Consider the following 13,033-nt stretch of genomic DNA (forward strand, 5'->3'; position numbering starts at 1 on the left):
GGCGCCGGTCGTCGTGGTGGGTGTGGGGGCCATGGGTTCTGGAGCTGGGCGCGGTCATGGTGCGGACGGGCACAGACAGGCTTGCCTTAGGTGCACCTTCGGTGCTCCAGCGGCGCGCCCGCTGCACGTGGCTGCGCAGCGGCCTGCATATATGGGGAGGTGGGAGGGAGGAGCAGCTGTGAGACCGGAGGCGGGGGCAGTGAATGGGCAGTGGGCAGTCAGGGGGGCAGGGCCGCAGGGGACACAGCAGCCATGGCAGGGATGTATGACGTTACAACGCATACTTTTACCGCGCATACCTTTACAATGCGGTTTTTACCACGCATACCTTTACAACGCATAGCGCTTAGAGGTGCTGGATAGTGGTAAGTAGAATTTTCTATTCCAACTCCAGTCCCCGTGGACACTAGGGAAGGTGTTGGATAGAAAATTAAACTTATTCCCTATCCTAGAGCGCCCCCCAGCGCAATGCGTTGTAATGGTTTGCGTTGTAATCCCAGCGTTGTAATGGTATTGCGTGGTAAAAAATGCGTGGTAAAGGTTGTTACCCCATGGCAGTGAGGGACAACAAAGGTAACAGAAGGAAAAAAGGAGCACAAATACGAGGGAAAAACGAGTGACACAGAGGGCAGAAGGGCACAAAAAATGAATGGAACAGAGGGAAGAAGGTCACAAAAATGGAGTGGAACAGAAGGCAAAAGGGGCGCAAAAACAAGGGAAAAACGAGTGGCACAGAAGGCAGAAGGGCACAAAAAACTAGTGGAACAGAGGGCAGAAGGTCACAAGAAACGAGTGGAACAGAAGGCAGAAAGGCACAAAAACGAGGGAAAAACGAGTGGCACAGGAGCCAAAAAGGGCACAGAAATACCGGAAAAACGAGTGGCACAGAGGCAAAATACAGAATACAGAAATACAGGGGCAGTTAAGAACAGAAGGCAGAACAGGCTGAGAGGTACAGGGGCAGCGAGGGGAACAGAAGGCATAACCGGGCAGTGACACGGGGGCAGCGAGGGGTACAGAAGGAAAGACCGGGCAGAGAGAGCCCAGGGACAGTGAGGGGAACAGAGGGAAGAGAAAGAGTTACGGACCACGTACAGGCAGCAGGGGAAGACAGACAACAGCAGTCACAGACACAACAATGAAAATACAGGCAATACAATAAAAGCAATAAAGCGGAGGATGAACAAACCTACCTACGGCCTACCACTGGCCAGCAGGGATGAGACACAGGTGGTAGCCTGCGGGTGGTGGAGGGCCTCGAACTTCCTCAACAGAGGCTGCTGGGGCAGGGACACACAGGCGGTGCTGTGCTTGTTTGGAGTGATATCTTGGACATGATTTATTGACAAGTGAGGATGGGTTTAGGTGGGGTTTGCTTGGAAGTAGTTTAATAGACTTCTGGATATCATTATTGATTTGCATGGCTTTATCACCAAAAAAGGAGGCAAAGATTTCATTTAGGTGATAATTTGCTGTCAGCGGTGGTGGGATCATTTGTTCTGGGTTGATTGGTTTTTGATAATTACAAACAAATTGTTTGGTTAGTTAGTAGCAGTATCTAGTTGATTTTGGAAGAAGGTTACTCAGGAGTGCGGGATGTGCCTATTGTAGGTGCTGCATCTTTGATGTAGGAGTGTGAGGTTGGACAGGGAGGGGGAATGTCTCCATGCTCTTTCTTCTATTCTGAGAATTTGGTGTTCTTCGTTAAGGTTACAGTTGAACCAGGGGTTTGATTTTTTGGGGTGGATTCTTTCACGTTATTTGGAAGTGAGGGTCTGCATGATTTTGGAAATTGATTTGATGTGGTGATCAGTGAGGTCCTGGGCATCATTCATAAAGGTGGGCGAGAGCAGGACATCGTTATCAAGAGTCAATATAGTGACTGAGTTAATGTTGAGGAAATCTCAGACCCAGTGTTCAGCTTTTGTTGGTTTGCCTCAGAGGTGGTTTCCTTTTTTTTAGGAAGAAGGTGATGCATTGGTGGTCATTCCAATCACAAGGGATAATAGATTCAGTTAGTATGGTATCTTCTTTTGCAATGATGAAGTCTAGGGTGGCTCCTTTATTATGTGTTTGACTGTTGCAGGTTTGGATAAGGTTGAGGTCCTAGAGGAAGGATTTGAAACTATTCACGAGGGGGTCTCTAGAATTGTTCCAATGAATATTGTAGTCAAAAAGTAAAATCTGGTTGTTATTATCCTTATTGTTAAACGAGATAATCTTCATGATATGTTGGATGAATGTGTGGTTATCTGAGGGCGTGTGGTAAAAGGTGTGGAGAGAGCAACTCGAGTTGTTACTAGTGGTAATGTTGATCCTGAGGTATTTGTAAGAGGGTTAAGATGTAGTGTGTGATTGTGTGATAGAGAGTGAGGATCTGTATATACAAGCTTACCCCGTCGGCATTTATAGTCTAGTCTAATTATGTCATGACTAGGGGTATAACAGTGTTCAAAATAGAAGCAGAGGATCAATTCAACCAGGTTTGAGTGTTCATGAGGATGTCAAGGTCTGTGTTAAGTATAAGAGTGGATATGTCAGCTGCGTGTTTCACGGCTGAGCGGCAGTTAAGTAATGCACATTTTAGGGTTGTATTAGAGGTTGTCATGGAAGTAAGTGAAATGGAAATTTGAGTGAGGTTGGACTTGTTAATAGATCTTGTGCTGAAATAGGGCGTCTCGATAGGGAGAGTGATAATAGTAATGATCTTTGTGGTGTGTAACATGTGGACGGCTGGAGCAGGGTATAGGTGTCAAAGAGGGAGAGTATATAATCCATAGTTAGCTGTGTGATTAACCTATTGGGTCTGGAGAAGTGGTTAACGTTGGCCGTGGATCTCCAGCAGGGGTGTGATAATGTTGAGAATGATCAATATGATAGTAATGTACACCCTGATGTATGCATGCATAGCAACTGCAGTACCAATACATACAATATTGATTTACACTGTAATCTATGCATGTACAATATCAAAACCAGTGAATGAAAAACGGATGTACAATGCAAGTTATGCATGCACAGTGATGTCTATACCAGTAAATCTAATGTTGATTTAAACCATAACTTATGCACAGATAATAACGTCAATCTCAGTGAATGCAATGTTGATGTATGATGTAACAACTGTATGTATAATATTGAGAATATCACTAAATGTGATATCAGTGACCTCCATGTTACACATGCATGAACTCATGAACTCTTATCTTTGCTGTCGGATTCATCCGAGATGACCTCCACATCAACTCCTAGTCAGAGATATGTGGTCAGACAGTCCATGTGACCCAAACCCAAGCCTACTGATTGACAGGTCACAGGTGGGGTTACACTTAGCCCAAAGTCAAACGCGTACCTAGGGAAAACCCCGATCGATCCCACAGATAGGTAGTCACACCACAAACAGGACCGCAGAGATTTGCCCTAATAAAACATGTTTTGCCAAAGGAATATGTTCGCAAAATACCACAAAGTTAGATAACACATGTAGTTAGGATCAATCAGGACACAACATGTACACTACGTGGTGCGATTATGGGCTCACCACACCGGACATCTGGACATGCACAAACTGGCACACACTAGCTGCCCGCGATCTCGAGAGCCAGCTATGCCCCCCTTATCAGATGGTTGTACTTGTTGTTTGTGACTATGATGCTGTTCAAAAAATTTCAAAGTGTTTTATTGTACCCACAAAATGTATATATGTGCTGCCAAAACTTCTGTACTCCGAGAATGTCTTCAGACGTGTCTCTTTTGATTCTCTCCTGTCCACTGCGTTTAATTAAACAAACTTGTTCCTGCTTTGCCAAGCGACTTTTGTCTTTTCATTTATTTAAGGTAAATTCATATTTCAGCAATAATGAGAACTTGTTTGAGAATGTTAGCTATGATCAGTTGTAGTTCAGATTTTAGAGTATCGAGACTAGGGTCATTGAAGAGGTTAATAGTAGGTTCCATGTTGGGGAAAGAATTGGAGTGTAGAGGAGCAAGCAAGCGGTTGTTGGAGCTGGCCCAGGAAAGGTTAAACATCAGAATCTTAGTACTGGTTGAATGAAAGGAGGTGGACGTTGAGTTGATGGCGGTGTGAGTATAAGGTGTTGGGGAGTGGTGATGTCTGATTGATGTAAATAAGGTGGTGGAGACACTGGGAAAGGGGGGCTTTGGGCTGAAGTAGTGACCGTGGGTAGGTGGGTAGGTGGGTGACCATCTGTGTAGAGGGATGAGAACGGACAGAATGGTAGATAGAAGAGAGGAAAATATAATTAAAGGAGGGTTCATGGGGGGTTTGTCAGGGGGAAAGCACTGGTGCGGCCATGTATCGAGGTAGGAGAAGAGAGCACAGAAGAGTTCCAGATTGGCATCTGAAGATTGAATGAGTACGGTGCCAATGTTATAGACGGAGATAGTGGCATTACATTTGTATAGTGTGGAGAGCGCATCTGGCTGTGTAGGATTTTCTTGGTGATGGCAGTGTTGAGTGAGGAAGAGAGGACTATCCTCCATTTGGCACGCCGATTGGTTGAGAAGGTGAGGCCATTCGGTAAGGTACCCTCGTTCTGGCAGAAATGGGGGGGGGGGCAGTTATAAGAGTTTCTTTCTTAAGGTTGAGGATTTTAGGTTGAGATTTTTCTTGGCATTTTTATTATGTTGGGGTAGATAATCAAGAATGAGTCATTTACTCTACGGGACAGTAAGGTGTTCAGGTGTTCGGCATTGGTAAGATCCATGCTGGATGATGGGCTAAACCATTTGGGGGCCAAGACAGAAATACGAAGTTAGCAAGAAACTATGTAGGAAGGGGCCTCTATGGGAGGTATGTTCTTTGGGAGCAGGAGTGTGTGCTATTGCTGAGAAGGTAGGAGAGATTATTAACTGTGATTGTTTCCAGGACTAATCCATCTAGTCTGAAGGGGCATATACCACAATTGAAGATCTGTGGAGTAGTGGAGATCGAGTCATGTTTATGTGGTCATGAACATGAACGGATAATGGGTAGGTCAGTGAGTGAATACATTTCAGAAAGTAGATGAGAGGCAAAATACTGGGGGTTAGAAGCATAGAGGGTAAAGAGTACAGTAGAGCAGGCCGCGCATCAGTAAATAATGTGGTCATAAATGGTCATAAGAACATAATGAAAATAAGAGGCGCACATTGAAGACTGCGTTAAATTAAGTTCAAAGAGTAACTTTTGGAGTGCCGTGCATTGACTCATTTAACAGTCTACAGTTATCAGATCACAACAGTAAAAGCGCAAAGTAGGCAAGATTATATACTATATTCATTTACTAATTGGTGTATACTGATCAGACATCATGATTCTTCGAGTAGTAGTGGGACCCCTAGAGGGAGGCAGTTGTAAAATGAATAAAGTCTGTTTTGGGGAAAAAAAGTGTGCAACAGTGTTTTGGCCACAAGTCTTTCTCTGACAGCAAATCAGTCAGGTGGGTTACCAGGTGTATGTATACAAAGTTGGGTATTTTGTGAGCTCACAAACCCATCTTTTTTATTAAAACATTACGATTCTTCAGATATGATCCTTAAAGTGGCCTACAATTTGGTCTCGAACGAATTCTGCATCTCATAATTATTCAGAATCCCTTCATCAGGTTGATTTGGACTTTGAGGAGACATTAACATATTTCCATTGTTCACTGTGATATACATCGGTGACCAATAATACAATGGTAACATTCACAGGCATGGTGCTTTTCCATGATACAAATTAAGACCCAGGATAAATTCTGTTTTTTTTTTACCAATTAGGCTATCCCCATCTCCTCAGGAGAATCTTTTTAACAATACAGGAGTTTGGATGATGCTGTGGATGCAGCTATGATGTGACTGATCTGCCTTTTTCTCCTTATTATTGTAATAATGTGCTTGCTTTCATAAGGTACTCCTCTTCATAGTGAATGAGCATGACAAAAATGGGAAAGGTGGCAGTGTAGAAAATAGAAACCTTCTCAGGGGTCCCACTGATACTTGGTCCTTTTAAACCAACAAGGAAGAAATAGGCACAGAAGCTGAAATATAAAAAGAACATCTTTATTAACCTCAAATGAGGGAGACTACATCACACAGAAGCCGTAGCAACTGAATGAGGCAGTCTGAGGAGTACAGAAAACAGGGGCCTTATATATGCTTAGGGTTACATAGTCAGCATAAGACCAAGGGGCAGTCCTGGCACATGTAAGCATGCACAAATGGGTAATATGGGCATGCAGGATCTGCTTGCTTATCAAAGTGGGAGGAGCTAACAGTTGCTAATTCTGGTGAACACATCCTGACATTTACAGACTAGAAACAGTTGCAAGGACATCTGCAAGCTCAACTGAGCATTTGCGAAGGTGAAAGATGCTAAATATAGTTTGTTTCTAGGCAGATTACAAGAGCAGTCAACACTGAGGTAGGACAGAGCACATGGCGAGCACGTGGCAGCACATGGTAAACAAGATGGCTGCCAGAAATACAAATGGCTTTCACTTCATGCTAACAAATCCCTCTAACATTTAACAGCAGGGATTCGGATAGGGTACAGCAGAAATCTGAAAACTGACTGGGCCTGCTGTCCTTTTCAATGCTCACTAGTCTCACTCACTCGTGCATGTAGCAGCAGCAATAGGGCTCTCAGATATTTAATGTTTTTCAATGGAAAGGTTAGGCACTGGGCACAAAGTTAGTCTAAGGCTGTGTATCTCCCTAACCCAAAGAACCATTGTAATACAATAGCTACATATTTTTCTGTAACTTCAAGTCAAATGGCTATGTTCTTGTACTATGCGCCATCAAATGCACCAGCAGCAACACTTGTCTTTCCCTGTGACATCGAGAAAGTTGGTTATGTTCTTTTTCTGTGCAACTAGTTGTAAACTTGTGTCTATAAGAAACTGTGCGTGTGAAGATAGGGGTACCCCTGAATACATTTCCTAAATCAGGGTCAAATTATTAAGGAATCATTTAGGAAATTAATAAAAAGTGGGCCTATACTAAACAAACACAATGTGTGACCAACCAGGATCAATTATCAAAAATATATAATTGTATTTATTTTTTATGTATATAAAAGTATTGAGATATTTTTTCTTCCTTTTTAAATAGAAGAAACAGTGAAACATACATCAATGACGAATTCAATAGACAGACAATTTTTTTCTTTTTTGCTTTTGCCTATGTGAATGATATAGGTGGAGTGTAGGATTATAGTTAATAGTATATATCCATACTAATCCTATTCACACATGGCCTAATTAGGCATCATATTATGTTCGGGCATGTGACGCATGATTCTATATTGATGAACATAAATACATACAGATATTAAAATAAAATACAATACATATACAATACACAACTGAACAATTTGGTTATGGCAAACATAATTTGTATCTACGCGAGTTTCGGTGGTACGTCTTCATCAGGTAGCCCTATGGGCCTTGTTGATGGTCGTCTATGCAGTACGTTTTAAAGTGAAAACTGTTAGCAGCGATAGATGAAAAAAGAGAGAGCGCCCAATGTTCATGGGATCATAAAAGGTTGCCTCACTGCTCTGTATTTATGCAATTCTACTACTTTATTAACCCCTCCCATGCTGGTGACGAACCCCAGCCGTCACGCCCCGCGGTGGGCGTGTGCTGATGACGGCGGGGGTTCGTCACGGCCCGCCCTGTTTGTTTGTTTACCGCACAGGGGAAAAATCGCGGCCGCAGGGAAGGGGTTAAAAGATAGAAGCGCCACCAGATTTTCTGCAATCTCGAAAGATGAAGTAATTCACTCTCATATCGTGATGAGATACAATCTTGTAAATGGACTGATGTTAGCACTAGAGCCCGATGCAAGAAGGAACCGGCGTATTAAAATAGAGGGAAGATGATATGCAAAGAATTCCTTTGACTAATCCAAGCTCGAGACCAAGAATTCAGACAAATGCCCGGTTACTCACCGGTAATATTCATTACTCCGAGTCCTGGTTTCCCTGCCCCATTCCTGAACAGTGAGCAGTTAGTCTGCTCCACAGAAACCTATTACCTAGCTGAGCTTTTGCACTTCCCCCAACATGGCGTCACTATCACGTGACAATAAAGGGGGAAGTGCCGGACAGAAACATCCTGAGAATACCAAAGAAAACAATGCCGGAAAGTGAAACAATCACCCCAAAGAAACAATGCAACCCAGGGAGGGAGGGAAGGGCTCAGGAATGGGACGGGGAGACCAGGACTTGGAGTAATGAATATTACCGGTGAGTAACCGGGCATTACCTCCTCGTCCTGTCTCCCCGTCCCATTCCTGAACTGTGAGCCCATACCCAAGCACACGGTGATTGTAAGAAAAAACAGACCAAGAGTGCAAGAGAAACAGGTTCATTTAATCAACAGAAAACAGTACATATTACAAACCATGTACCGCAGACAGGACATGAGCGCCAAAAGCAGCAGAGGCTGCCATCCCCAACTGTAAACGTTAATGCGAAACAAAACGTATAGGGGGCAGCCCAAGTGGCAGCATTACAAATGTCCCTCAAGGAGGCCCCTTTGAACATGGCCCAGGAGGAGGAAACGCCCCTGGTTGAGCTACCCTGAACAGAAGAAGGGAGAAGACAGTGGGCAGAATCGTAAGCAGAAACCACAGCACCGTTAACCCAACGAGACAAGGTGGATAAAGAAGGACGAAGACCCAGCCCAGAGAGGCCATAGGTGACAAACAAGGAATCAACCTTACGGAAACCAGAGGTACGCTCCGAAGAGAATGCGGAGAGCGCTCAGCACCTCCAACGAATAGAGGACCACCTCCTGAGGAGAGTCAGGATCCGGAAAAAAGACCGGGAGAACAATATCCTCCTGACAGTGAACAGAAGACAACACCTTAGGCAGAAAAACTGACTGGGACGGAGAATGACCTTGTCAGCGCAAAAGTGCAAAAAGGGGAGAGAAGCCATCAAAGCCCCAATCTCACCAATCCTCCGCCCAGAAGTAATGGCCACCAGGAAAAGAACTTTAGCAGAGAGGTACTACAGGGCCACGGAGTCCAAGGGCTCGAAAGGGGGGCCCGTCAAGGCCTGGAGAACCAAGGGAAGATCCCAAGGAGGCACAGGAGAGTGAGAAACAGGACTTTGAAGCAAAAAACTCCGCAGAAGGCGAGTCACCAATGGGGAGACGGAGGACACAGAGGAACCCCAAAAGGCAAGAATGGCAGCCCACTGCGCACGCAGGAAAGAAACCGCAAGCCCCACGACGAAACCATCCCGCAAGAAGTGCAACACCCTCACAGCCTCACAGGAGGCAGAAGAGAGACCCCTCCCAAGACACCAGGAGGAGAAATTTTTCCAATGACGGGCATAGGACTTCAAGGTGGAAGGGCGCCGAGACAACTGGAGACACCGGGCAACGTCCACCGAGCAACCCTGACTCAGCAAACTAAACCTCTCAAGTGCCAGACCCCCAGCCAGAGGCGGCGCAGGGAGGCAATCCCGAGAAGAGGAGTTCGCAGAGGGGAAGGACACAGGGGAAACCTCCAATGGGGGCAAACAAACAAGGTCAGCAGCAGGGGAAACCAAGACTCATGAGACCACTCCAGCACAACCAGGAGACTCTCCGCCCGGTCCAACCGAATCTTCCGGAGGACCCGTGGAATCAAGGCAAAAGGAGGGAAGGCAAACAGCAGCCACGGCGACCACGGAACTGAAAAAGCATCGGTCGCCCACGCCAACCTGGAGGGAACGAGGCTGCAAAACCGAGGAAGAAGGGCAGAATCCTCCGAGGCAAAGAGATCTGGCCAAGGACGGCGGAACCTGAGGACAATCAGATCGAACAGATCTGGGGACAGACACAGAGACACCGAGGAGGGGAACACCCTGCTCAAAGAGTACACAGGCCCATTCTCCTTCCCCGCAAGATAGACCACCTTCAGAGACAAGAGATTCAACTCGGCCCAAAGCCCGATCTTCCTGGAGAGGAGAAATAGAGAGTGATACATGCCCCCTTGGCGATTGATATAAGCACGAACCACCTGGTTGTCGGTCTACACCAAGACCGCCTGACCCCGAAGGAGAGGAGTGAACCACCGAAAAGCCAACCAAACCGCCCTCAACTCTTTCCAGTTCGAGGACTGGAGGGACTCGAAACGGTACAACCACCGACCCTGAGCCTTGGAGGCACCCAGCATGGCACCCCAACCCAAGGCACTGGCGTCCTTGGACAACACAACCACAGACCGAGGAGGAAGTAGATCGAACCCCCGGGAAAGAGACTGAGGGGACAACCACCACTAGAGATCCACCCGAAACCCCGGAGAGACAGGTATCAGAGTCTCGTAGTCCAGGGAGGCAGGATCTCAGTGCGACAGGACATGATGCAACAGGGGATACAGATGCAGTCTGAGATGCAAAGTGGATGCCATCTCCCCCTGACTCCGCAACAAGAGACGGGTGGATACCTGGGACTGGGACAGAAGTTAAGAAAGGTCATGAAACAAAGTCAACTTGTGCTCCAGGGAGAAGAACACCAGGCCCAGATCCATGCGGAAGAGAGCCCTCAGGAACATCAGGGACTGGGAGGGCACCAAGGAGGACTTCCGGTGATTGATGATGAACCCAAAACAACCCAGGAGAAGACACACCTGGTCCACATCTGACAGAGCCTGAGAAAAAGAAGGAGAAACAATCAACCAGTCATCCAGATAGGGAAACACCTGTAGCCCCCTGGAATGAAGAATACCCACCAGAGGGGCCAAGAGCTTGGTGAAAATCCTGGGCGCAGACGAAAGGCCAAATGGGAGCACCCGGAACTGGTAGTGATGGGAACCCACAGCAAATCGGAGAAACTTATGGTCCGCCGGATGGACAGGAACGTGCAGATACGCATCCATCAGATCCAGGGACGCCAGGAAGCCTCTCTGAAGTACCAGAGGCATGATGGACTGCAGAGTCACCATTTTGAACAGACGATGGAGAACAAAGCGATTGACCCGCTTCAGATCCAAAACAGGACGCAGATCCGAAGTATCCTTCTTGGAGACCAGAAAGATGATCGAATAGCAACCCTTGTCTCTTTCCAGAGGAGGAACCTCCAACAGAAGCCGCACACCCGCCAGCAACGCCTCCCTCCGCAGAGGAAGACGGGGCAGGGGAGTCAGAAGGAAGACCGGAGGAGGAGGAGAGGAAAACTCTATCCGGCATAGTCCAGGCATCTGGAACCGACAACCACTGGGACAGGAAGGACTGGAGGCGACCACCAACTGGCAAAGGCAGATAGTCATTGGGAAGAGGAGGAAGAGGTGGCAGCAACACCAGCAGGGGCCCGGGACTTGGCACCTCCAGGGGCCCCCCGGCCACAACCACTGCCACGAAAGGGCTGTGAAGCGCCCCGAGCAGGAGGCCCAAAAGCACGACGGTAGCAAAAACCACACCCCCAAGAAGGGGGCGGACCGGAGCCACAAGCTTGCGGTTCTCCGCCGATTGCTTGACTATTTCCTCAAGCTGAGGACCGAACACCTTGGAACCCTCAAAGGGTAACTTAAGGAGGACCAGGAACGCATCCAGATATGTTGTCGTGCAGCGATGGAAGCACCAGAAGCAGACGCCGCCGCACCCAAATTGTCAAAGGAAAGATCCGACAAGTACCGCACCTGCAACTCCATCATAGACAAAAGAGGGGTGGCATCCTCACCGTCCTGCAACAGAAAGGACAGGGACTGAAAATCCTTGAGGAGGGACTGGACCATGTAGTTAGAATAGGCAGTCGAACGGACATAAAAATTCGAGGCAGCATAAGAACGACTCACCGCCCCCTCAACACGCCTATCCACAGCGTCTGCAGGAAGGGTGTCATCCGAGAGGACCAAACCCTGAGAGGAAAACCAGCCATCAAATTATTGATCTTCACAGCCTGAGGTAACTCAGCAGCAAAACCCTCCACAGGGTAACGCTTGGACAAGAAGTAAGGGAAGGCAGACTTATCCACCTCCTTCCACTCGTGAGCCAGCACCTTGCGCATAGCCCCGTGCAATGGAAAAGAGTCAGCAGCTGGCTGGATATATTGCATGAAGAAGTTGTTGTGTTTCTATCTAGGACCCTAATTCGATATTCCCGATTTATGCCCTTATGTGGCTATAATAAATAATACCCATATAGAAGCATAAGAATCATATCCATATTTAGTAATAGCCCATGCAGTCCAAATAAGGCAAGGATACTCCTCTAGACTCCTAGAAAGTACAACGCGTTCTTTAAACAAACCAAGCCTCCAGCAGCCCGGGAAATCCCCCTGCTCTTGTTTTGATTTGCACAAGAACTCCTAGAGTCAGAAAGAACTGTTAGTTCTTGGTGATGTCTTATGTCCAACCTTACGTCAAACCCGGCACCTTTCAGGTATAAATATACCAACGTTGCCTTAAGCAAACACACGGTGGTTTGGAGCAGAGCGGCCATCTACTTGCCCGGAAGCCCAGCTGATGCGAGAGCCGAAGGAAGCCGCCCCTCCCTTTTGATACACTGAGAGAGACGCTGTCTTTTTTCTCCAGCTGAGAAAACCCAGCTTCCAGTCACCCTTGCGGGTTGCTGGGATATCGAGTCCTGAGAGAGAGATACAAGACCTCCTTCATTCTAAGAACCAAGGTACTGAGCTGACTAAACCCTTTAGAGAATTCTTGATTCAGAACCTTGGCAAAAAAAAACAACTTAACTTAAACTGCAACTTACTTACTCCTTCCCACGTAGTAGGCTTAGGTCAGGTACACCTGGGTAGGCGTAGATTAGAAGCACCAGTTGAGTACGTAAGTCAATGTTTTTATGTCTGTATATATTTTATCCATTTTAAAGTATCATATGGCTAAGAAACCATATCAATGCTTTTACAGTATTATTTCATAATACTCCTTTTACTGTACGCACTTTACTTTATAATAAGTATTGCAATTGTGGCAATTCATTTCTCTTGCATGAGAAAGAAGGCTGCTCAATAAATAACACCTTTTATTGAAAACACCCGTCTCTCTATTTCTCTGCACTCTGGTGAAACTAAGTCTGCACGATTGACTGAGT

This window comes from Lissotriton helveticus, chromosome 2_1 (genome assembly GCF_964261635.1).
Source record: "Lissotriton helveticus chromosome 2_1, aLisHel1.1, whole genome shotgun sequence".
NCBI classification, from domain to species: Eukaryota; Metazoa; Chordata; class Amphibia; order Caudata; family Salamandridae; genus Lissotriton; species Lissotriton helveticus.